A 27,938-nucleotide genomic window follows, 5' to 3' on the forward strand; every position below is an offset into this window, starting at 1 on the left:
ATTCCATTCCAGCCATTACAATGAGCCGTCCTCCTATAGCTCCTCCCACCAGCCTCCTCTGATGTATACATACTGTATATACAGGACATGGTGTAAGAGGCCCTGATCCTGTTGGTGTAATGTATATATGGTATACTGTGGAACTGCATAAAGTACAGGTGAACATATACACAGTACAGTACAACTAGTTCTCCTCTCACCTGCTTTGTATGGGGGATTTGTTTGTGTGGGTTGGAGCACTGCTCAACGGGATGTGTGTGTGTGTTCTACTGCTGTGTTTATTTCGGTATATGTGTAAATGTTTAATGTATATGTGTAAATGCCAGTGTTAAAAATGTTTTAATTTTTTTAACCTTTATTTAACCAGGAAGGGCTCATTGAGATTTGAAATCTCTTTTTCAAGAGCGTCCTGGCCAAGATAGGCAGCACCAAGTCATTACACAATTACAGACAGACAACATCAACAACTAATCTAGTAAAAAAAAAATACAAAAAATTCACAAGAGTATTTCAAAATCATAAAACAGCCAATTAAAAACATTGACAGGTCAGCGAATCAGCCTCAAAATCCTTCATCAATGATTTAAAAACACCAATCGGGACAAGTTCTCCCAGTTTAAAAGTATTTTGTAAGGCGTTCCAAGTGTTGACATGTGTTGTCTGTGTCTAGCGTGTCATTAACTCAGGAACCATATTATAACGACCCTCATAGACAGGTATGCGTGCGTGAGTTATAACATTATCTTATTGTGTGTTGGTGCATTACTAAGTTATCTAGGTTTTGTGAAGTCCATCAGGCCAATCCCCCTGCTGTTTGCCCATCAAAGGAATGCCTGGAATGTTTCGGTGCCAGGCGTCCTAATGGTCAGTCGAACAGCGGGGGGCTGGGCACGGGTGATAACTGTTGGCGATCGTGTACGGATTTATTTGCCGTAGGCTACGGCCATGCAGTTGCCTGTAAAGAGTTGAACCGTTTGAATCGAGAGCTTGTTGCTATGTCCTAGACAGTTGTTTATTATAAGGTGCCAGTCTAGTCTCCACTCTCTGGCATGGACTTCATCCTCCATCACAAAGATCTCCCGGTGACGGCTCGGAACTCCATTTGAAAGAAAAAACACAGTAAAACAGAAGTGGTGTATCGAATGTTAATGAACAGCACCCACTGGTATACAAATCATTTACCCTTTTCAGAAGAGCTCAAAGGTGACTGACAAATTTGTGTATTTTTCTATGAACTCCAAGGCGGCTCTGGCTCGGAGGCAGTCGGGGGGTGCACACCACAACTCCTCTTGGGGCGAACACGGCGACCCCGGGAGCAAGGCTGCGTCTAACCTGCTATGTGGAAAATTTCCGGAGGCCTGCGAGGGAGAGAGCCTCAGAAGAGGCCTGAGCAGCTGGGGGACCCAGGCCAGCAGGTAGGCAGGAGAGAGGCTGCTACAGGGGAAGCTCAGTCTCCTCCACACAGCCAAGGCCAAGCTGACCAGCAGTACGAACAGCACCGCTCTCATACGCTCCCATCTGTGTGCCGCAAATGGGTCGCTCACTCCCTCTCTCCTCACCCCCTCCATTCCTTACACAAAACAAGACTTGTTTCTCTGTGTAACACCTATTCTTTTTTACTGCAACATTCAAAACACAAAGAATTAAAAAAACATCTCACCAATGCGAGCCATTTAAAGAACTCCCAGGGGGAATTATTTGTGGCATGTCCCGAGGTGAACAACAGGCATTGTTTCAGAGCACTTCGGAAACAATGTCCTTTAACTGGTCTCCCCCTCTCTATAAGCCGTCCAGATGAGCCTCTCTGACAATGTGAGAACAAATGGAAGTTGTGCTGAAATTCTTTGTCTAACTTAGAGCAGATGGCCTTTGAGGTCAGGGCCTGTTTTGGCCAAGGGCTAGCTCCACAAGGTGTTAATGAGAGGGGCACAGAGAATTCCATAGATGAGTGACATGGCTGGTGCTCCACGAGGTTAGGGAAGGAGGCACAGGAGACAAAAGGCTGACAGCCGTGGATGCACAGTCAGAAAGAGATGTTTGTGTATCTGTGGAGAGAGAGGGATAAGGTTAGGACAGAGCAAGAGTAAACAGAGGGGTCTGAGGCTAATAGGAGTGTAGGGATGGGACTAGGATGAACCAATCAGAAACCGAGATTAGCCAATCAGAACCTGATTCAGAACAGATCGGTGATATTGGCCATGTCCATTCTAAGGGGCCATAGGAACGCCAAAATCTCAACAAGAACCGAGACGAAACTCTGACTGCAGGGTGAGGGTCAAACCCCACGTGACACAACTGTTTAGCTCTCTATCTGCCTGGCCCCATGCCCTCCTTCCCTCACATAGAGTAAATCAGCTCCCTCGAATTTGCCTCGGGGTCCTCAAGCTCACATCCCAGCATTCCAAGCATTCTTCCGTGTAATTCAATTGGCACTTTTATATTGAGCTTTATTTGTGTTGCTCAGAAACAGGAAGAATGGTCAGTTTCATCAGATTCATATGTACTGTTAAGTCAGGGAGAGGAAAAGATGTGGAGTGAAATCCTTATGAGGGGGTGGTAATGAGAGTCTTATGGCAGAGGGCCTTCCCACTCCCTGCCCTACAGCCACTCTAAAGCACATCACTTATGTGGAACACAAAGCATTAACCCAAAGCATTATGTGAATGTTTTGTGCTTTTGTGGGTTGTATTGTGTGTTTGTCATGGTCTATGTCTTTGTGCTTTGCGTGTGTGCGTGTGTTTCAGCATCAGCCAAGATGATACACCATGCTAGCTAGCTGAAAGCTGCAGAAACCCACAATGCAGCAGTCAGCGTGACAGAGTAGGGGGAGGGGCTGGAGATGTTGGCGAGAGATGGAGAGAGAGAGCGGGAGGTGGTATGATGTAGGAAGGGAACATTCTCTGTAAGGGGTTCACGTGCTAAACATTCATGTCCACCCTCTAACCACAAGGGGGAGTCCAAAGCAATGTGAGCAGAGGTTGCACCCTGGTACCATCTCATAAGCAAGAGCTTGGATGATGTCTGGTTAGCATCTCTGTGGACCATCGCTACTGGGGCAGCTATAGAGAGAGAGAGAACATTTCACATACATGAGTACGATTCCTAGAGACTGAGGAACCCACACACACACACACACACACACCAACCAGGGCAACCTGAGAAGATTTGCTGATGCAACAGTTACCCTGTTATGCAGGTATTCTCTCTGTCGCTCTCTCTCTCTCTCTCCACTCCCCTTTGCTTCCCACCCCCTTCCCTCTCCTTCTCACAGGGGCCCTTTGAAGAAAAACACAGGATGTCTCATCACTACAGCATGTATTGCATTCCATGTAGCTGGCAGTCTTCACCTTGCAAAATGATGGCATGTGAATGAATAGTTTAACGGAACGTAACGAGGCCTTGTTACGAGCAGCTAAGAAGGCGCTAATGATTTGTAAGCTCATTTCACTGTGATTTGAAAGTAAAGCCCACAATTTAAGGGATACTTTGCGATTTTGGCAACGAGGCCCTTTATCAACTTCCCCAGAGTCAGATGAACTTGTGGATAGCATGCTAGCAGATACCCTTTGACTTCCAGTCATTGAGCTAACTTTAGACAGCATTGGCTCACGAAACTATGTCAAAGTTCCTTCGAAATGGACACAGAGACATAAAAATGGTATCCACGAGTTCTCCTGACTCTGGGGATGTAGATGAAAGGCCTCATTGCCAAAATCCCAAAGTATCCCTTTAAATCATTCTAACCCTCTCGCCTTCCCTCAAAAGTCTCAACCAGAGGTCAGGGTAAAGTCAGCCAGTCGAGACAGCTATTATTGCAAAGTTCTGAGGGATAAGTTGTGTTATTGTTAGGAAAGACTGTTATTGTGTATCTGACTGGGAGTCGGGTGGTTCAGTCTGCAGAGACGTAACCCCGGTCCCAGACACCAGCTGAGATGGCTTTCTGTAGAGTTACATCTAGAGCCAGTCTCTCAGAGAGCCTGTTTTTTTTTCCTTCCTCCCAAATGTCACAAATGTTTCAGAGAGCGGTGCCGAGAGACGGGTTCTGACCTCGTTTCCTTGACAGTTTTACATTGGAGTTTGAGCTGTGAATTTGGGTTAGGTCCCAGAGAGAGCTGAGTCATGCTGGTTCTACCTGTGCAGGCCTGGGCAATTCCAGTCCTCTGGGGCATGATTAGTGTCACACTTTCCCCCCATCCCTAGCAAACACAGCTGATTTAAAGTAATTGCATTTTTAACTGAAGATCATGATTAGTTGATTATTGGAGTCAGGTGTGTTAGCTGGGACTGGGGCAAAAGTGTGACACCAATCAGGCCCCCCGAGGACGAGAGTTGCACATCCCTGTGTTAGAGAGAAGGACCCGTCGGTCTAGTTCCCCTTATTGGTGGGTGGGAGATACTCAGCCCCTGAACTCACGTTGTTGCCCTGTGCCTCCCCTCTGTCTTCCCTCTCTCCTACTGCAGGGACATGTAATAGTGCGCATGATCTGTAATGCTGTAGGGAGGTGCTGGGGTCACTGACAGAGTGGTGTTTCTTCTCTGTCTAGACTACCAAAGTGCTTTCAGCCACCATGTCTCTCCCGATCAGTGTAGGTCAGAGAGACGGTAGCCAAGGACAAGGTAGCGAATGGCTGCCTAACTCTCTTTCCTCTGTTATCCTCTGTTATCCTCTATCCCCCTCTCACTCTCATCTCCCTGTCCTTTTTGTTATACCCTCGTCTCATGCCCTCAGTCGGAGCCTTCAGTCCTCTCACAACCCAGCTCTCATTTTAACTGCACGGATAGGGCACTGTTTAGCTTCAAATACATTATTTCAATGACTGTGGAATTGTTTTTGCTTTGGCTTTGTGCTTTTTCCCCCCTCCTAAGAGGCTGTGAAAAGCATTCAAATAAAATGAGTGATTGCTCTCTCTCCACATAGCATTCCTTGTACGACATGGGATGAAACTATGCTAAACAAATTGCCTCTGGACATGTGACAACATGGTGGGCGGTACTCTCCACAATAAAAAAACTAAAAACAGATGAAGTCCTCATCTTCTCTCAGTTCTATGTCTCCACTCTCTACAAATGCAAAATCATCATATTAGTTCATGTCGTGTGACTCCGAACACCTTGGATTCAGTCAGTATCTCTCTGTGCTAATGATTACCAGGAGGAAGACAGAACATCACAGGAGGAAGACAGAACATCACAGGAGGAAGACAGAACATCACAGCCAAATGATTATCTATTCTTTCTAGTGCCGTTTTGCTCTTCTAAAACAACCACCGAATATTTCACATGACAGGGAAATGGTCACCTAAGACGAAGATATTGTAGGTACACAATTCCCTAATGACATTGATCTATGATTGCATGCCAGGAATAGATTTTGCATAGCAGGATTAGCTATTTAACACCTTCAAACATTCATCATTGTCACAAGCTTTCATGAATATTCATGATGTCCTTTCTCTTTTCAGTCAGATTTACTCAACTAAACTAGTGCGAGGAATTTGGGGGCATAATGCTCCCATAATTCTCCTATAATGCTCTTCTCCCATATGGACTTGGTTTTCAACAGACTTGTTTTGCATACTGGTTGCAACTCCGCCCCTCAGATAAAATATTCCTCTGCACCATTATTAAGATAATGCAGCAAAAAAACAGTGTTAGGGGTCAGGCCTTTGGGTTACTTGTTACAGCAGGAGCAAAGGCTTCTCAAGAAACAATGATTTCATCATTGGTTGAAGATATCCCTCTAGTGGTGTGGGGGCTGTGCTTTGGCAATGTGGGTGGGGTTATATCCTTCATGTTTGGCCCTGTCCGGGGGTATCATCGGATGGGGCCACAGTGTCTCCTGACGCCTCCTGTCTCAGCCTCCAGTATTTATGCTGCAGTAGTTTGTGTTGGGGGGGCTAGGGTCAGTTTGTTATATCTGGAGTACTTCTCCGGTCTTATCCGGTGTCCTGTGTGAATTTAAGTATGCTCTCTCTAATTCTCTCTTTCTCTCTTTCTTTCTCTCTCTCGGAGGACCTGAGCCCTAGGACCATGCCTCAGGACTACCTGGCATGATGACTCCTTGCTGTCCCCAGTCCACCTGGCTGTGCTGCTGCTCCAGTTTCAACTGTTCTGGCTGCGGCTATGGAATCCTGACCTGTTCACCAGACGTGCTACCTGTCCCAGACCTGCTGTTTTCAACTCTCTGGAGACAGCAGGAGTGGTAGAGATACTCTTAATGATCAGCTATGAAAAGCCAACTGACATTTACTCCTGAGGTGCTGACTTGCTGCACAACTACTGTGATTATTATTATTCGACCATGCTGGTCATTTATGAACATTTGAACATCTTGGCCATGTTCTGTTATAATCTCCACCCAGCACAGTCAGAAGAGGACTGGCCACCCCTCATAGCATGGTTCCGCTCTAGGTTTCTTCCTAGGTTTAGGCCTTTCTAGGGAGTTTTTCCTAGCCACCGTGCTTCTACACCTGCATTGCTTGCTGTTTGGGGTTTTAGGCTGGGTTTCTGTACAGCACTTTGAGATATCAGCTGATGACGAAGGGCTATATAAATACATTTGATTTGATTTATGCTTAGCGCTATGGCAATTGAAGTAGATATTGATATAAGATATACAGATGTTGCGTAGGCAACTGTCCCTAACATTATATCTGTGCATTGTTTTCTGTTTTCAATCTGTTGATCGTGAACAGAAGCATCACTTAAAAATGCAGTCCAGGATCTTAAGCACAACGAATTCACAACATATTGTACAAATTGGATTTGTAGCATATCATACATATCTATCTAAATATAAAGACTACTGTTCAAAAGTTTGGGGTCACTTAGAAATGTCCTTGTTTTTGAAAGACAAGCAATTTTTTTGTCCATTAAAATAACATCAAATTGATCAGAATTACAGTGTAGACATTGTTTATGTTGTAAATGACTATTGTAGCTGGAAACGGCAGATTTTTTAAATGGAATATCTACATAGGTGTACAGAGGCCCATTATCAGCAACCATCACTCCTGTGTTCCAATGGCATGTTGTGTTAGCTAATCCAAGTTTAGAATTTTAAAAGGCTAATTGATCATTAGAAAACCCTTTTGCAATTATGTTAGCACAGCTGAAAACTGTTGTCCTGATTAAAGAAGCAATCAATCTGGCCTTCTTTAGACTAGTGGAGTATCTGGAGCATCAGCATTTGTGGGTTTGATTACAGGCTCAAAATGGCTAGAAACAAAGTACTTTCTTCTGGAACCCGTCAGTCTATTCTTGTTCTGAGACATGAAGGCTATTCCATGTGAGAAATTGCCAAGAAACGGAAGATCTCGTACAACGCTGTGTACTACTCCCTTCACAGAACAGCGCAAACTGGCTCAAACCAGAATAGAAAGAGGAGTGGGAGGCCCCGGTGCACAACTGAGCAAGTACATTAGAGTGTCTAGTTTGAGAAACAGACACCTCACAAATCCTCAACTGGCAGCTTCATTAAATAGTACCCCCAAAAACACCAGTCTTAACGTCAAAAGTGAAGAGGCAACTCCGGGATGCTAGCCTTCTAGGCAGAGTTGCAAAGAAAAAGCCATATCTCAGACTGGCCAATAAAAATAAAAGATTAAGATAGGTAAAAGAACACAGACACTGGACAGAGGAATTCTGCCTAGAAGGCCAGCATTGACGTTGAGACTGGTGTTTAGCGGGTCCTTTTTAAGGAAGCTGCCAGTTGAGGACTTGTGAGGCCTAGTTAAAAAAAAAAGTTAAATAAAAATAAATACATATACAGTATACAGTTGACTTTGAGACTGAGACTGAGAAATGTTGCAAATTTATAAAAAATCTAAAACGGAAATATATTTAACCTTTAGCTAGGCAAGTCACTTACATAAGTCTTCAGACCCTTTACTTGGTTCTAGCACCTTTGGCAGCGACATCCAGAGACTTGTCCTGAAGCCACTCCTGTGTCGTCTTGGCTGTGTGCTTAGGGTCATTGTCCTGTTGGAAGGCGAACCTTCGCTCCAGTCGGAGGTCCTGAGCAGGTTTTTATCAAGGATCTCACTGTACTTTGCTCAGTTCATCTTTCCCTTGATTCTGACTAGTCTGCCAATCCCTGCCACTGAAAAACATCCCACAGCATGATGCTACCACCACCATGCTTCACTGTATGGATGGTGCCAGGATTTCTCCAGGCTTGAGGCTTGGCATTCAGGCCAAAGAGTTCATTCTTGGTTTCATCAGATCAGAGAATTTTGTTTTTCATGGTCTGAGAGTCCTTTAGGTGCCCTTGCCAAACTCCAAGCGGGCTGTCATGTGCCTTTAACTCAGGAGTGGCTTCCGTTTTGCCGGTCTACCATAAAGGCCTTATTGGTGGAGTGCTGCAGAGATGGTTGTCCATCTGGAAGGTTCTACCATTGGGTTCTTGGTCACCTCCCTGACCAAGGCCCTACTCCCCCGATTGCTCAGTTTGGCCAGGCAGCCAGCACTAAGAAGAGTCTTGGTGGTTCTAACGTTCTTCCATTTAATTAAGAATGATGGAGGCCACTGTGTTCTTGGGGACCTTCAATGCTGCAGACATTTTTAGGTACCCTTCCCCATATATGTGCCTCGACACAATCCTGTCTCGGAGCTCTACGGACAATTCCTTTAACCTCATGGCTTGATTTTTGCTTTGGCATACACTTTCAACTGTGGGACCTTAGAATCATCTCAGATGATCAATGGAAACAGGATCCACAGGATACATGCTTTTCGAATGCACTGTATATATTGTGCAGGACTTAACATATCACATGAAATGTATAAGGTAGTACACAATTGGATGACGTAGTACACAAAAAACAGGGACCCCCTTTGGCTCGTTAGCACCGTTTTCAAAACGACTGCCTGAAATCATACAAAAGTTATTTGACCATCACTTTAAAGCTAAATGGTTGGTTCAATAATTATCCCATAGATCAGACATTGGGTTCATATTGACAGGTTATTAGATAACCCCAAAGTTATTCCACTGGGCGCAATTCCTGATTTCATTATGCCTCTTCTAAAAAGACATCAATATTACCTTGTTTAGATGGAATGGTCCTTTTTATTTTTTAAGTGGCATTGCATGTTTGGGGGGGCACAGCAGTACACACTACACAGGCCTAGCAAGTGGGTTAGGTCTGCTTTCTCTGAAGGATCAGTCTGCTCAATACTATGTCTAGGCAGGCAGCATGCAGGAAGGCAGAAGGCAGGGCCAGTAATCCTATTGTCTGCTCTCCCAGAGCAGAGGAATATTTAGCCCAGCTCTGCTGTGTGTGACCAATATGGCCTCCCTTCACCAGAGCAGAGCTCCTCCCTCTCAAGGAGAACGGGCAGCGTGGCACTTGCAGTGGTTACCACACCACACACCCTGGATCTCATTATACCCAGATTACCAGCTGGGAAGGCCAACCGCAAACTGTACTTACTCCAAGAGTTCTCATCAGTTTCCATAATCCAAATGTTGCAGTGTGTTATGTGTACACAATCTATGGCCAATAATATAACATATAGGTGATGTGGCAATATATTTTGAGTTTGTTTCCTCACAGGCAATGCAATTGGCTTCTCCTATTAAGATCAGGTGGAGTGGAGTTTTACCCGGATCCTGTGTCTCTTCCAATACCAGTGTCGCAGGCATATGGCACTGCCGTAGGCGGAGGGTTAGGTGACGGTGGGAGGGCGATGAGTTCAGAATGTGGAGTAAGAGCTTTAATGAGGCACGGAGGAGGGTGAATGAGGGAGCCACAGACAGAGGAAGCGCAGTGATCCTAGAGCCCTATAAAATCTGTTTAGATTTTTTGCCTGATTCCATTTAGTTTCCCCCCCCCCAAATTCCATTTTCTCCATTTTGTTTTTCCCCAGAGTTTCCATTTCCCACAGATTTCTGGTTTTCACTCTCCAAAAAAATCACACTTTTAATATAAAAACAAAATTGGATGTTTTAAGTCCACAACATTGAACCAACCATTAAACCACATCAGGAGACCACTTTTGAGGTGTAGTTTAATTCCAGTGGCACCTAGCAAGAGGCTGTTGTTTAACAGGGCACATGTGATGGTAGATTTTGCAAAACACACACCCACTGGATTGATGCAATTAATCATATCATTCTGCCAGGCAAGCATAGGATTCTTTGTAATTAACATGTAACTGAGAACGTTTTCTGGAAAGCCTTTCCATCTACCAGAAGATTTTTCATGAGCATCATTGAACAAAGTTGAAGCTGCGCGCACTGTATACAGTACGCTCATTGCCTCTTCAGAAAGTTGCAGGAAATACGAATCACTGATGCATTCTGTTAATGTAAGGAGTGTCCTGAGAGTCGGGAAGCAAGTTCAGGGAATGAGTGTTTTAATAAATAAAAGAAACAATGAACACGAAACACACAACGCGCCGACATGAAAACAGAGTCAAAACACCTGAGGAAAGAACCAAGGGGAGTGACACATATAGGAAAGATAATCAAGGAGGTGACGGAGTGCAGGTGAGTGTCATGAGGCGCAGGTGCACGAGACGATCGTGACAAGTGTGCGGGATAATCAGCAGCCTGATGACCTAGAGGCCGGAGAGGTAGTATACGTGACCCCCTCCCCGACGGGCGGCTCCAGCCGCAGGACGCCATCAGAAGGGACGAACCCGGGGATCAGGAGCGGACCGGTCAGCCTTGCTGATGTTCGAGAACCTGTCACGCCAGCTAAGGCACTGGAAGCCGTCGAGCCACATGGGGCGGGGGGAACCTGACAGATCGGTTGAGGCAGGGGAGCCTGGCGATCCAGCTGAGGCATGAGAACCTGACGAGCCGGTGGAAGCAGGGGAGCCTGGCAATCTGGTTGAGGCATGAGAGCCTGTAGCAGTTCCCGGACCCGATGTCATTACTCTGACACAAAAAATAAAAACAGTCCCTGATGCTTCCCTTAGGTGAGGTGTTATTCTGTAACGAGTCCGCTGAGAGTCGGGAAGCCAGTTCAGGGAGTGAGTGTTTTAATAAATATATGAACACAAAACACAGACAACGCACAGACATAAAAACAGAGTCAATAACACCTGAGGAAAGAACCAAGGGGAGTGACAGATATAGGGAAGATAATCAAGGAGGTGATGGAGTCCAGGTGAGTGTCATGAGGCGCAGGTGCGCGAGACGATGGTGCAGGATAATCAGCAGCCTGATGACCTAGAGGCTGGAGAGGGATTATACGTGACAGTTAATGTCTTATGATAAACTAAAGCAATTTTTGACAATTATTTGATACATTTAACTGATTCCCTACTAATTACAATACATTTTTTAATATAGTTGAATCCCGTTTTATTGTTTGGATTCCTTGACTCCATCTGCGTTCTCCGTAATACGGATTTTATAGGGCCCCCACCGTAGCCTAGGCTGCATCTTGAGGAGGGAATTTTCTGAAGTCCCCTTTCCCTCCAATACCCCCTTCGCCCCTCCCCTGCTGCCGTCTGCTCCTCTCTTGCTATTCCGTGGCTCTGTGACTTGTGCTGCGGCTCGTCTGTGGACTGCCCCTAGAGCCTGGCTGCTCTCAGCAGGACTCCCCTAGTCATGCAAAGAGACCGGCGGGCTTTAGGATCAACACACTAATCTCTGTTAACACAATATCCAGGGGCAACTTCAAACGACAGGAAGAGGGAGTCAGCAAGGTGGTTTTGGAGAACCTGGGGCTCTCTTTGTTATGGGCCTATCCCTCGGAAACCATAGCAATGGTGATGTGGAATTCATGTTTGCATGTGCAATCTGCCAAATAAGAAAAGTCTCTAACTGGTTTATGGTATCAGCTGTGCGGAAACCACATTGTCTTAGCGTCTTGAACATATAGCTGAACAAGGATGCCAGCTTTATATTATAGAGATCCCTTGTTATGGATAAATGTCACGCCTGCTCCCACTCCCCCTCTCTGGTGCTCGAGGGCACCAGGCTGCCCATCATTACGCACACCAGTGCTCATTGGACTCACCTGGACTCCTTCACTTTGTTGATTGCTCTTCTCTATCTGTCTGTTCCTTAGTTGGTTCCCCCGTGTCAGCATTTATTGTCGTAATGTCATTTTCTTCCCCCTGTCCAGACGCTGTTCTTGTTTTGTTCTACATCCGTTGTTTCATTAAATGTTCACTCCCTGTACTTGATTCTCGTCTCCAGTGTCTGTCCTTACAGGTAAATATGTATTTAATGTTTCTGTCTATTTCAATGGTGGTAAGAAATGTAAGTTTTGTCTGTAATTCTGCAGAAATTCTTAATGGACTTATTGGGGTTTAAACTGCTATTAAGCTGTCGCAACTATGGCACACTAAATTATTCACAAAACCTACTCTTGTTTGTATCAGTGGTTGTGTGTGTTTGTGCGTGTGTGAGTGAGTGTGATACTTGATTTGACTAACTCGAGGTGAAAGGCCAGTAGAAGGGGGACTGTCATAGTAACTTAGAGTATACCTCATAGTTAAATGAAGGCTGACACCCCACAACTTCAGGATTTCACCACTGATATAATATCCTTCGTGTGAGGGTGGTTCATTACAGTAAATCCTACATGTATACTATTTCTATTACGGTGATGCATGCCATAGCTTGGCCGTAACCATTTCAATTAGCTAGCAACTCTATGGATGCTAACTAACTTTTAATATGACATGGATTCTGGAATATAAAATAGTGGCATTTGCTTCACGGTTTTCCTTTCACTGAGGAAATTCCAATCCAGTCTGGCGTAGCACAGACAAAGTGTCCCTTTAGGTTTATTGTGATTCATTTAGGCCACTAAACTGTCAGTTGTTATATCACCAAACTATGTCTAGGAGTGAGAAATGCCTTTTTTTCCCCAGCAGGCTATTTTGAGACAGTTGGCAGGTGAGGCCATGTAGTGGTCTGGATTCACACAAACCTGTTACATAACCTCGATCAAAGTCTTATGATGGCAAATCCTGGAACGTGATATTGTGGGTTAATCACGGGAAAAGCAACTACTTAGACATGACTCTGAACACACAACACCTAATACATCAAATGAACTCAAAGTGTTCATCCCACTGGTACTTGAAAGATATGATTCTAGAAAATCCCACATCAACATGCCAATCAACAAGGATTCTGTAGACAGGTGTTGAAAAGAGAGTTTCCATACAGCTAAATTCAAGGTTTTAAAGTAAGTCACTTCCCACTGGGCACAGACGTTGATTCCACGTCGGTTCAACACAATTTCATTGTAATGACATGGAAACAATGTTGATTCAACAAGTGTGTGCCTAGTGGGTTGTATCTTGTATTTAGCCTCCAGTTTCTCTGTGCTCGGAGTGTAAATCTTGGCACATGCTGTATTTAGGTCTCACGTGCAAATCTATGCTGCTGATAAAATAACTAAACTGGAAATAACGTTGCTACCAAATCAGTGCCTCCTCTGCACAATATGCCCGTCACAGTTGGGAAAATGTGGCATTTCAAGATGGAGGGGTATTCAGTCTGCTGCTGTGCTGTTGTCGAGCTCCGAGTTCAACCTCTGCCTTCTGCTAAAAGTAGGGGAAGGAAGGAGGCGATGGAGAGTCGGATAAATACTGGGGATTTATCCCCAAAAACCTGCCATAGCTGTTATCAGCTTTCAATTTACACAGTGCCCATATTATTGAATAGAGCAGCATGTGGGTGGGTTGGAAGGTAAGTTGGTGTGTACAGTCCAGTTTATATGTGTGTGTGTGTGTGTGTGTGTGTGTGTGTGTGTGTGTGTGTGTGTGTGTGTGCCTAAAGAGAAGGCTGTACCTACCGTTGTGCAAAGTGAATGGCTGTTTTGTTCTCAGGAATGGCCTGTTCTGATCGTGAGGCCTGCCTCTATCAAAAACACACACACACACACACACACACACACACACACACACAGGAATGGCCTGTTCTGATCGTGAGGCCTGCCTCTATCAAATACACACACGTACACACACACACACATTTGTTTTACTATACTTGTGGGGACCAAACAATTGATTCCCATTCAAATTCCTATTTTCCCTAACCCCTAAACCCAACTCTTAACCTAACCCTAACCCTAACCTTAACCCCAAACCCCTAAACCTAACCCTAACTCCTACATAACCCTAAACATATCCCCTAACCCTAATTCTAACCCTAACCCTAAACCTAACCCCTAAGCCTAAAATAGCTTTTTCCTTGGAGGGACTGGCGACATGTCCCCACTTGTCATAATGCTCCTTGTTTTACAATCCTTGTGAGGACTTCTGGTTCCCTGGGCTGCTGCTGTGACAGGTCGGGATCATAGAACTTGACACACTGCCTTTAGCTGCAGGAGCAGAGGGCAGCAGCAGAGGAGGGGGCGGATTCTCTCCCTCTATATTTTCTCACTCTCCCTCCTCTGTGTCGTCCCCTTCCCTCTCTAACGTAACACACATGTACATTACAAACAGATCTTTTATCTTCTGTCTCCTTTTGTTCTCTGTGCTGTGTACTTCTGTGGTCTTGGTCAAGGTGACCCACCACAGAATGAATGCTAATCTTTCATCTAAAACACACACGTGCTGCGCTCTTACATAGCCTCCACCATTCATCAGGCAACAATAGCAGGCGGAAAAAGCACAACGTAATAGCTTTCAAGAGCATTGTCCTTTGGTAAATGATTTCTTTATTTTAAGGGTGAGTGAGAGTATTGTGTGTCAGATTTCACATCAAGTGATATGCAGTGGTGTAAAGTACTTAAAGTACTACTTAAGTCGTTTTTTGGGCTATCTGTACTTTACTTTGCTCTTTATATTTTTGACAACTTTTACTTTTACTCCACTACACCCTTAGAGGAAAAAGGTGATATCTAGACACTAAAGTTTTTTGGCTGTACCCGTAGGAGAACCCTTTGACGAACCATTTGTGGTTCCAGGTAGAACCTATTTGGTTCCAGGTAGAACCCTTTTGAGTTCCATGTAGGATCATGCCGTCTGGTTTGCTTAATATAAGGAATTTGATGTATAGCATTTACTTTTACTCAAGTATGACAATTCAGTACTTTTTCCACCACTCTACTTAAAGGGGAGAGAAGCCAAACGTGAGTTGGCTTGGGGGTGTGGTTTGATATTTGTGTTTCTTGGGTGTCCTAGCCACCACCAAGACACGCCCATCTGTCAGAACCTTGCCCGCAGATGTTTCCCTCCACTCAATGACTACAAACAAACCTCCTGCAGGTTGAGTTCAATAACTACAGGTAGATGCATGGTGAGGTGTCGGAGGAAGCTTTGAATAGGTCAGTAGCCTACAGAGTAATATGAGAAGAACGCAATTGCTGAATTTATGTAGATATTCTAAACTAAGTGTTTTGATACCGTTCAAATGTAGAATAAACAACCCTTTACACAATACCATAGAAGAATACAAATGTAATTCCCAGCCGATACAGATACTGTACCAAACAGCATTTTTATTGTGGTAAAGTGGCTACCTTGGCAAATATGTCAGAGTTGTCATACATTCCGGTGTGGTGTCCCCTGTTCCTGGTGCAGAATACACAGGGTTTCTCCCTCCCCATATTGACTGGTAACATTCAGTAAACAAAACAGTAAATTTAAAAAAAGACAATACAAGTAAAAGTTGTGTCTAGTAAAATGTTAATGCCGAGTGACAGGTCTCTCTTCATTCTGAGACATCAGCATCAAGCCTGTCTGTCAGTCTGAACTTCATCACATCATCTTGCATCAAGTCGTCATGTGCTGTCTTTATACTACACTACTACACTTTATACTATACTAAAAGAAAAAATTGTAGACCTCCACAAGTCTGGTTCATCCAAGGGAGAAAATACCAAACGCCTGAAGGTCCCACGTTCATCTGTGAAAAATATAGTATGAAAGTATAAACACCATGGGACCACGCAGCCGTCATACTGCTCGGGAAGGAGACGCGTTCCGTCTCCTAGAGATGATCGTACTTTGGTGCGAAAAGTGCAAATCAATCCCAGAACAACAGCAAAGGACCCTGTGAAGATGCTGGAGGAAACAGGTACAAAAGTATCTATATCCACAGTAAAACGAGTCCTATATCGACATAACCTGAAGGTTATGCCCTCCCGGTACTGACCCTTTCTGCCTGCCCTGCCTGCCCTGACACTGAGCCAGCCTGTCTGACCATTCAGCCTGCCTTGACCTCGAGCCTGCCTGCCCCCACTGTACCTTTCGGACTATGACCTGGTTTATGAACTTTTACCTGTCCCCTTTTGCCTGTACTCTAACCATCTGCCTCCTGTGTCTGCATCTGAGTCTCACCCTGTGTCACCCACCCTTTGAACAGCCTACCACGGCTTCCCGGGAACCCCACTTACCTCCTGCTGAGCGTTATGTTGGGGACCCTGGAACCTGCTGGGCATTTCTTTCCCAGTGCTCCCTCATCTTTGATCTGCAGCCCTCTTCGTTCCATTCAGAGTGTTCGAGAATAGCGTATCTTACAACGCTCATGTCTGGTAGGGCACTCTCCTGGGCTACGGCGGTATGGGAGCAACAGTCTGCCATTTGCCTTCGTTTGGAGGATTTCATAGTGGAGGTGATGAAAGTATTTTGATTCTCCGGTGTCTGGGAGAGAGGTAGCCCAAAAGCTACTTCGATTAGGTAAAGAACCCTGTGGTGTGGCAGACTACGTAGTATACTTTCACACGTTGGCCGCCGAGAGTACCTGGAACCCGGAGTCTCTGTTCAATACCTTTGTTCGTGGACTTTGCGAGGAAATTGAAGACGAGCTCGCTGCTCGGGATTGATGAATGTCTACGGGAGTGCAGGAGTGAGAGGTCTGTTTTCGGCCCCACTCGTTCGTCCACGGCTGCCAGCTCGCCCCCGAAGAACCCCGGAAGTCCCCGATACCTGCATGTTCGAGAGGACCCGAAGTAACGAGTCCCCTCGGGAATCATCGGGAATGAGCGACTCATTTTCTACAGTGCTTACGCAATGGGGCACAGCTAGATTGTCGCCTCAGGAACGACTACAGAGGCTTAACTCCAACAGTTGCCTGTATTGTTGTGCTACAGGGCATTACAAATCTACCTGTCCAGTAAAAGACCAGACTCATCAGCTAGGTAAAAGTACGATGGTGAGCCATACTGGGAGTTTTCTGACTCACATTACTCACACTCTCTTCGATGTTTTCCTGCTGTGGGTTGACCAGTCTAAATCTTGCCGGGTGCTCATTGACTCTGGAGCTGATGAGAGTTTTTTGGACGCTACTCTGGTATCGGAGCTGGGTATTTCCACACAACCCCTCTCTGTTCCCATGGACACCAGAGCACTGGACAGACGCACAATAGGCAGTGTCACTCATAGTATGGTGCCCAATAACCTGTGTGTGTCGGGCAATCACAGGGAGTTCATTCCGTTTCTTTTCATTGAATCTCCCAATGTTCCTGTTCTTTTGGGATTTTCATGGCTCCAGAGGCACAACCACGTTATTGACTGGACCGCTGGTTCTATCATGGGTTGGAGCCTGTTCTGCCACTCACATTGCCTGAAGGCAGCGCAGCCTGCCCCGGGATGCTCTCCTGCGGGCTCTGGTAAAGCCTTGGATTTCTCTGCTGTTCCCGCAGGACCTCCTGGAGGTGTTCAGCAAGACTCGTGCCCCCTCCCTCCCTCTACATAATCCCTACGATTGCGCTATTTATCTCCTCCTGGGCACAACACTGCCTCATGGGCAGTTATATTCCCTGTCTGGCCCTGAGATCAAGGCCATGGAGGAGTACATTGAGGACTCTCTGGCTGCTGGGAGCATTCGTCCTTCTTCCTCCCCTGCTGGCGCAGAGTTCTTCTTTGTGGAAAAAAAGGACAAGACCCTGCGTCCATATATCGACTACCAGGGCCTCAATGACATCACGATGAAGAATCGTTACCCTCTACCACTCCTCTCCTCGGTTTTCGAACCTCTCCAGGGGGCAACCATCTTTTGCAAGTTGGACCTTCGGAATGCCTACCACCCAGTTTAAATACGCGAAGGAAACGATTGGAAGACGGCCTTCAACACAAGTAGTGGACACAATGACTACCTGGTCATGCCAATTGGACACACCACAGTGTTCCAGGCCCTGGTCAACGTTGTGCTCCGTGACATGTTGAACAGATTTGCGTTTGTCTACCTCAACGACATTCTTGTTTTCTCCCGTTCTGCTCAAGAACACATCCTCCATATCCTCCAAGTCCTTCAGCGTCTCCTAGAGAACCAGTTGTTCGTGAAAGCTGAGAAGTGCGAATTCCACCGCTCCACGATTTCCTTTCTGGGATACGTCATCACTGAAGGAAATGTTCAGATGGATCCTGATGAGGGTGAGAGCGGTGGTGGATTTTCCCCAACCCACATCCAGAGTGCAGCTGCAAAGTTTCTTGGGATTTGCTCATTTCTACCGCCGCTTTATTTGGGACGATAGCACCCTGGCGGCTACCCTCTCTGCACTCACTTCTCCCAAGGTGCCGTTCACATGGTCTCCAGCTGTTGACAGGGCGTTTTTGGACCTCAAGCATCGTTTTACTTCAGTCCCCATCCTCATCCATCCGGATCCGTCCCGTCAGGTTGTGGTTGAGGTCGACGCTTCTGACGTTGGAGTGGGGGCCATCATGTCCCAGCGGTCTGCCCAGGACCAAAAGATGGGTCCCTGTGCCTTCCTGTACCATCGTCTCAACCCTGTTGAGAGAAACGACGACATAGTAAATCGGGAACTTCTGGCAGTCAAGATGTTGTTGGAGGCGTGGAGGCACTGGCTGGAAGGGGCAGAACATCCCTTTTGGTGTGGACCGATCATAAGAATCTAGCATATCTCCGTACCGCCAAGCTCCTTAATTCTAGGCAGGCCCATTGGGCCCTGTTATTCACCAGTTTCAACTTCACCATTTCCTACCGCCCAGGGTCCAGGAATGTGAAGCTGGACGCTCTCTCTCGCCTGTGTAGCTCCGCTGCCACACAGCCTGACTCTGAGACCATCCTTCCTACCTCATGTGTGGCAGCTACAGTTGTCTCGGGAATCGAGCGCCTGGTTCGCAAGGCACAACTTTCCCAGCCGGACCCTGGGGGAAGGCACGGCTAACCGTATGTTTGTCCTTGATTCAGCCCGAGCTCAGGTCCTGGAATGGGCTCATTCCTCCAAGCTCACCTGCCATCCCGGCTCCCGTCAAACCCTGGCCTTCCTCCGACAACGCTTCTGGTGCTCCACTATGGTTCCTGACATCTCAGACTTCGTTGCCGGATGCACGGTATGTGCTCAGAACAAGACCGCGGCAAAGTCCGGCTGGCTTCCTTCAGCCACTCCCTGTTCCTCATCGCCCCTGGTCCTATATATCCCTGGATTTTGGCACTCGGCTTCCTCCGTCTGATGGCAACACCACTATCCTGATAGTAGTGGATAGGTTCTCTAAAGCTGCACATTTCATCCCTCTCCCCAAGTTACCTTCAGCCGAGGAGACGGACCAGCTCATGGTGCAGCACATCTTCCGAATCCATGGACTCTGTTGACATTTTCTCTGATCGTAGTCCTCAATTCTCGTCCCGATTCTGAAAGGCGTTCTGAACCCTCATCGGGTCATAGCCAACCTGTCCTCCGGATTTCATCTCCAGTCCAACGGAGTGTGCAAATCAAGACCTGGAGACTGCGCTTTGGTGCCTCGTCTAAACCAACCCAACCACCTGGAACTGCCAACTTGTGTGGGTGGAGTACGCCCGGAACACTCTTCCCTGCTCGGCCACTGGGTTTTCGCCCCTCAAGTGCTCCATGGGATATCATCCTCTGCTCTTCCCAGAGAAAGAAGAAGAGGTTAACATACCCTCGGCCCAGATGTTCGTCCGCCGCTGTTGGCGTACCTGGAAGAGATCTCAAGGCCACCTCCATGTATCATCGACAAGTGGAACGCCACCAGACTCCGGCTCCACACTATCGTCTCAGGCAGAGGGTATGGCTGTCTAAACAGGACCTGCCCCTCCGGGTGGAGTCCCGTAACCCCCCCCCCGCGCTTTATTTGTCCTTTCCCCAAGTCCTTAGTCCCACTGCTGCTCGTCTCCTGTACCCTCCATATATATCCCTCTTTTCATGTGTCCAGGATTAAGCCCTTGTCTCACTGTCCTTTGTCTCCTGTTCCCAGGCCCACCTCTCCTCATCGACGGCCATCCGGCGTACACAGCAAAACGCCTCCTGAATGTTCAATCTCGGGGCAGGGATTTCCAGTACCTGGTTGACTGGGAGGGTTATGGCCAGGAGGAGACTCGAACCATCTGCCTCCTGTGTATGGTACTGGGAATATACATATATTTTTTTTTAGATAAACAGGTGGGGCTCAAAACAGGTGGGTATGCATGGTTGACAAAAAACCGAGCATATGTAAAAAATAGAACCAAAAAGGTGCATGTGCCATTTTTCACGTAAAAGTTGGAATTTATCAAAACTGAACTTGACTTGAAAATATGCTTTCCTCCCTGCAAACTTTAAACCATGCATACTCACAGTTTCTAGTGGTTGAAGTACTGCATTGCAAGAAGGTAAAAGTAGCCTAGTAACCTTGTATAATGGAGAATATATGATGACACTTATTCATAACCAAAAAACGGGTAGATAAATATAATTAGAACATGCATTGATTTGAGATTCATGAGAGATTCAAGAGCAAAAATGTATTTTATCTTTGCATTCTAAAATAATTTGAAATAGGCATCTATTTCCTGTTATTCATTTAATTTCCATTGTCATTGAAGAAAGAAATTCCTCACCTTTTCTTACTGTGATGGTTTCATAGTCGTGAAATAGCCTACTGGCCTACAACAAGTTAGGGTAGGCTACCATTCGTTCCATCGCTCATTTAATTAGACCTACTTCACAGTTGTAAATAGCTAAGCTATTTCAAGTATTTTGCTATGTGCGATCCTCTCCGAAGTTTAACGGTAGAACAGAAGTTCACCTTTTCCATTGACCTTTTACAAATTTCTCAAATATTTCATTTATAAACACAATACAGTATACATACAGGCCTATAACCAGTGCAGAATAAATTCCTCACCTTTTCTGGCCATGATGAGTTCATATTCAAGATGTAGCCACACAACAAATGACCATGCATCTTTCATTTAATTAGGCCTATTAGATGGGCTATTATGATTTTTTTTATTTTGCTCTACGCATCCGAAAGGGAGCGCGGTTTATGAAATACAGTAGGATTTAACAGGTGAACAGACAATTGATATTTTGCATTAAAGTGTGTAGGCCTACTGTAGTTTCATTTCCTTCCGAGTAGACAAAGTTTCATCATTTGCGGGCAGTGGAACATTATTGAATTTAAATGAGCTGTTTACAGGTCCCCAACAATTCAGAAACGGTTAGATACAGCCAATGTCACTGCAAAAGAAAACATTCTGCCAACACCTCCAAAGACATTTGACCAAGTTCGCCATTGCTATTTCCTTGAGATACGGTCTAGGCCTAATTCCAATAATAATTTATACGGAGACTTGATTACACACAGGTGGATTGTATTTATCATCATTAGTCATTTAGGTCAACATTGGATCATTCAGAGATCCTCACTGAACTTCTGGAGAGAGTTTGCTGCACTGAAAGTAAAGGGGCTGAATAATTTTGCACGCCAAATTTTTCAGTTTTTGATTTGTTAAAAAAGTTTGAAATATCCAATAAATGTCGTTCCACTTCGTGATTGTGTCCCACTTCTTGTTGATTCTTCACAAAAAAATACAGTTTTATATCTTTATGTTTGAAGCCTGAAATGTGGCAAAAGGTCGCAAAGTTCAAGGGGGCCGAATACTTTCGCAAGGCACTGTATTTAATGTTCAATTTACGCAACGGTTATGAATGAGGCCCCTGGACTGCCACAATCGTCCCATGACGATCAAGGAGAGAGTCACTCTTTTGACGATCCAGGACCGCCACAGTCATGACAATCCAATACCATCATGGTCATATGACGATCCAAGACCACCAGTCATCTGAGGATCCAGGACTGCCACAATCGACCATCCACATTAGGAGAACATCCGATTCAGGGAAGACTTGCCTCAATGCGTTGATTTCGCACATACTGTATCTTTGTCAACCATCAAACATCTAAAAATACAGCACTGGGATAAAAGGGGGTACATTGAATATAGTACAATTCAGTGAAATACCCTAAAAATACACTTGGCTGGCCATTGCTTTGGAGTTACTAGTTTCAGAATGGTATACTCATCTCAATCGTTCTAAAGTCTTTAGGTGCAGGGTTTTTTATTTCATTTCATTTGTATTTTATTTTATTTCACCTTTATTTAACCAGGTAGGCTAGTTGAGAACAAGTTCTCATTTGCAACTGCGACCTGGCCAAGATAAAGCATAGCAGTGTGAACAGACAACACAGAGTTACAGATGGAGTAAACAATTAACAAGTCAATAACACAGTAGAAAAAAAGAGAGTCTATATACATTGTGTGCAAAAGGCACGAGGAGGTAGGCGAATAATTACAATTTTGCAGAGTAACACTGGATTGATAAATGATCAGATGGTCATGTACAGGTAGAGATATTGGTGTGCAAAAGAGCAGAAAAGTAAATAAATATAAACAGTATGGGGATGAGGTAGGTAAAATTGGGTGGGCTATTTACCGATAGACTATGTACAGCTGCAGCGATCGGTTAGCTGCTCAGATAGCAGATGTTTGAAGTTGGTGAGGGAGATAAAAGTCTCCAACTTCAGCGATTTTTGCAATTCGTTCCAGTCACAGGCAGCAGAGAACTGGAACGAAAGGCGGCCAAATTAGGTGTTGGCTTTAGGGATGATCAGTGAGCTACACCTGCTGGAGCGCGTGCTATGGGTGGGTGTTGCCATCGTGACCAGTGAACTAAGATAAGGCGGAGCTTTACCTAGCATGGCCTTGTAGATGACCTGGAGCCAGTGGGTCTGGCGACAAATATGTAGCGAGGGCCAGCCGACTAGAGCATACAGGTCGCAGTGGTGGGTGGTATAAGGTGCTTTAGTAACAAAACGGATGGCACTGTGATAAACTGCATCCAGTTTGCTGAGTAGAGTGTTGGAAGCTATTTTGTAGATGACATCGCCGAAGTCGAGGATCGGTAGGATAGTCAGTTTTACTAGGGTAAGTTTGGCGGCATGAGTGAAGGAGATGGAGATGGAGATGTTTGATATGAGTCTGGAAGGAGAGTCTGGAAGGACACCTATAAGTACCTAGGTGTCTAGCCATACACCTAGGTACTTATAGATGTCCACATATTCTAGGTCGGAACCATCCAGGGTGGTGATGCTAGTCGGGCGTGCGGGTGCAGGCAGCGAACTGTTGAAAAGCATGCATTTGGTTTTACTAGCGTTTAAGAGGTGGATCAGGAAATCGCCCGGAGCAAGAGCAACATCATTGATATATACAGAGAAAAGAGTCGGCCCGAGAATTTAACCCTGTGGCACCCCCATAGAGACTGCCAGAGGACCTGACAGCATGCCCTCCGATTTGACACACTGAACTCTGTCTGCAAAGTAGTTGGTGAACCAGGCAAGGCAGTCATTAGAAAAACCGAGGCTACTGAGTCTGCCGATAAGAATATGGTGATTGACAGAGTCGAAAGCCTTGGCAAGGTTGATGAAGACGGCTGCACAGTACTGTCTTTTATCGATGGTGGTTATGATATCGTTTAGTACCTTGAGCGTGGCTGAGGTGCACCCGTGACCGGCTCGGAAACCAGATTGCACAGCGGAGAAGGTACGGTGGGATTCGAGATGGTCAGTGACCTGTTTGTTGACTTGGCTTTTGAAGACCTTAGATAGGCAGGGCAGGATGGATATAGGTCTGTAACAGTTTGGGTCCAGGGTGTCTCCTCCTTTGAAGAGGGGGATGACTGCGGCAGCTTTCCAATACTTGGGGTTAAATGAAGATGTAACCTATGAAGAGGAAAACTACACACTCCCTTCTTTTCAGTGTTGTCAACACTACCCCAATTGGAAACTATACTGCTATCAAATATATATGACTGTAAAACGACTTGAAACAACTGCTACAGTATGAATGAAATAATGGACAAATATTTATAAGTGACTGCAGGTTTTTTTGCTCCTTACATAGTCTTGAACTATGAACATGACATTGCGAATTTGAAAATGATGTTATTAAATTGTGGGATAGGAAACAATGGGTGTAGTTTGTGCAGTGCTAGTTCAAGAGTCTCTTGCTTTTCCACTGCTTGTTATAATGTATGCCTCGGAATTTCATGTCCATGTTAATTTCTTACTGCCAATGTAGAAAGGAGTACTAGTTGACGAAGGGGGTTGGCATCTAGAAACAATGTTCTTTCCATGCTGTTCCAACTTCTTCCTCGTGGAAAAAGTCTGACAGATATTGTTGAATGTCTGGTAAAATAAAACAGTCTTTACAAGGACCTGCGAATAATCTTGCTGTGCTTTCAGAATCATCCTAGTGTGAATGTTTCTTGCGCAGCATACCAGTACGAATATTCTGTATGTCCTTTGAGGTGACAAGGTATTCTATATTGTTCACGTCACTGTGTCATTGGGCCCTAGACCATGAGTGTGCCTGAAGGAGTATAATGTCGGGTTTCACTCCTAAAGACGTCCATTCTTCAATTTGGCTTGCCAGTTCAAGGCATGTTCTTTTGAAATGACGACCCTCTTGGCACTGTTGATTATGGCTAAATGTCCTCTTTACCATTACTTTGTAACCCAACCTGTCTTATCTTAACTTAAAGTACATATATGCCTTGCAGCCTGTTGCTCTCTGACTTCATTTGAAGGTCTGGCCAGACCGCACTCAAAATAACAAATAGTATCCCCCAGCTTTGTCCTTGGGACATTCAGAATTGTATGTTTTCAATGGTGCAGGTGAAACATGCCCTTTGACCATTTCAGAAATATATTTATCTTCATCATAGTCTGGTTTTATGATGTGGATTTCAATGCGTATGTTTTTCTTCATTCCTTTCTTTCTTTATTTCTCAATTATAGTTTTTTTTATGAAGCCTTCCATGCCTACCTGAACATTTTCATCTGACATGTAATACTCAACAAGCATAAAAGTTTGAGGTCAGTGTCACGTTCTGACCTTAGTTCTTTTATTATGTCTTTGTTTTAGTATGGTCAGGGCGTGAGTTAGGTGGGTTGTCTATGTTCGTTTTTCTATGATTTGCTATTTCTGTGTTTGGCCTGGTATGGTTCTCAATCAGAGGCAGCTGTCAATCGTTGTCCCTGATTGAGAACCATATTTAGGTAGCCTGTTTTCTATTGTGTTTCGTGGGTGATTATTTTCTGTTGTCTGTTGTGTGTCTGCACCAGCCAGAATGGTTTTCGGTCGTTTCTCTTTGTTATTTTTGTTATTTCCGTGTTCATTCTAATAAATATGGACACATACCACGCTGCACCTTGGTCCTCACCTTCTTCCACCAACAACGGTGGTGTGTTTTATGTGGGGCTCATTAATACGAATCACATATCAGTTTGCAGAAAAATATATATATATAATTGAGTTAATAAAGCGGTCCTTAGTAAGGGTAGACATAAAAAATTCAAGCCCTTTGGGTCCTGCCTTAGAGTTACATTAGTAGTGCCCTTCCAAGAAGGCTCAAGGTCATTGGCCACAGATAAAATTATGCCAAATCACGTTATTTGTAGAGTAGCTTTGATTGGACTGATCATGTCAACATTTTACTTTCAAAATCTTAGCTAGCAGTCATCATCATGAATAAAGTCGACAATCTACTGGAAAATTATTTTTAATCCTTGTCATATGAAGACAAATAATGAAGAGAAATTATAGATAAAACATAACGGTGCTCATTGGCCATTGGACATAAACATTACACAAGAAGTTGGAAATCACAAATTCAACAGTGAGTGGTTTGGAAGGAATCAGTGACAGTGGCTAACTGCAAGCATTGCAACTGGGAAGTCGGGAATAAACAAGCTCAGACTGGGAAAATACGTTTTGAACGGTCATCCAACTCGGGATTGTAAATCCGTCCTCTTTGTCTTTCTTTGATGACAAAATTTGCCCATGAAGGACCGCCACTCTACTTTCCACATTACAAGGTGAGTCCAAAAATGTCTTATATGCTGCGGCATAAATGATGTAATATGCCAGGGAGATATGTATACTGTAGCTAAGAAAGCAATACTAAGTGTATGTTGTATAGTAAGTTGTTAGTAGCCGATGTGTCTCACCCTAATAATTTGGTCTATTTTCACCTCTTCATTTTGCCTACCGTTACTGTTCTGACTTGGTGGTGCACATGTAGCCTAGCGGAACCCCTCGACAACATTCAGTTGAAAAGGCAGCGTGCGAAATTCAAAAATATTTTTTAGAAATATGTAACTTTCACACATTAACAAGTTCAATACAGCAAATGAAAGATAAACTTCTTGTTAATCTATCCATCATGTCCGATTTCAAAAATGCTTTTACAGCGAAAGCACAACATATGATTATGTTAGGTCATAGCCAAGTCGAAAAAATACAGCTATTTTTCCAGCCAAAGATAGGAGTCACAAAAAGCAGAAATATAGAGAGAATGAATCACTAACCTTTGATTATCTTCATCATATGACACTCATAGGACAACATCTTACACAATACATGTTTTGTTCGATAATGTGCATATTTATATCCAAAAATCTCAGTTTACATTGGCGCCTTACGTGCAGTAATGTTTTGATTCCAAAACATCCGGTGAATTTGCAGAGATACTCATAATAAACATTGATAAAAGATACAAGTGTTATTCACAGAATTAAAGATAGACTACTCCTTAATGCAACCGCTGTGTCAGATTTTAAAAAAAACTTTACGGAAAAAGCATGATCTGAGAACGGTGCTCAGAACCCAAAACAGCCAGAGGAATATCCACCATTTTGGAATAAACAAAGTAAATAAATAAATAAATATTCACTTACCTTTGATGATCTTCATCAGAAGGCACTCCCAGGAATCCCAGTTCGACAATAAATGACTGATTTGTTCCATAAAGTTCCATCATTTATGTCCAAATAGCCACTTTTTGTTAGTGTGTTCAGCCCAGTAATCCATCTTCATGAGGCGCAGGCACTTCATCCAGACAAAAACTCAAAAAGTTCCGTTTACAGTCCTTTAGAAACATGTCAAACGATGTATGTAATCAATCTTAAGGATGTTTTTATTGACATCTAGTGGAATCCGTAGGAAGTGCAACTTGACTCCATAGACACTGTGTTTTCGGTAGGCCAAGCTTTGAAAAACTATAAACCTCAGATGTTCCACTTCCTGGTTGGATGTTTCTCAGGTTTTCGCCTGCCATATGAGTTCTGTTATACTCACAGGTTTAGAAATTTCAGAGTGTTTTCCATCCAATATTAAGAATAATATGCATATATTAGCATCTGGGACAGAGTAGGAGGCAGTTCACTCTGGGCACGCTATTCATCCAAAAGTGAAAATGCTGCTCCCTATCCCAAAAAGGATAACCTCTTTTTACGAAATGTAATCATGGAATATTGTAAGAGCTTTCATTGTATGTTTATATGCCCCCTTTATTTATCCTATGGTTCTGACTTGGTGTACTGTAAGAGCAGCCCATGTTCTGCATTCTGTCGCTGTACATTTCAAAAGTGCTGAACAAATAGTTATATTGACTACGTCCGTCCTAGCTCGCTCTTTAATGTCTTCATCAAAATTACGGATTGCCTCTTATCTGCTCGTCGTTCCCTTATGCCATAGTTTGTACATCTCAATTGTCAGTAGAAACCACATTTGTTTAAGCAAGTTAGCCATATCAGCTATGTTTTTTTTAAAGGGAGTAAATGAGGCTGAATTAACTGTTTCGCTGCCAGAAAAGGCTCTGCTGATAGCCAGGTGTAGCGGTGGTAAGGTTTCACTTCATTGTGTTGGAAAGAAATCTCTGCTGTTGGGACAGCTTTATGTAGGACCTAACAGTATGTTTTCATCGCTTGTCACC

The sequence above is a fragment of the Oncorhynchus tshawytscha genome, linkage group LG12, assembly GCF_018296145.1.
Source record: "Oncorhynchus tshawytscha isolate Ot180627B linkage group LG12, Otsh_v2.0, whole genome shotgun sequence".
Lineage (NCBI taxonomy): Eukaryota > Metazoa > Chordata > Actinopteri > Salmoniformes > Salmonidae > Oncorhynchus > Oncorhynchus tshawytscha.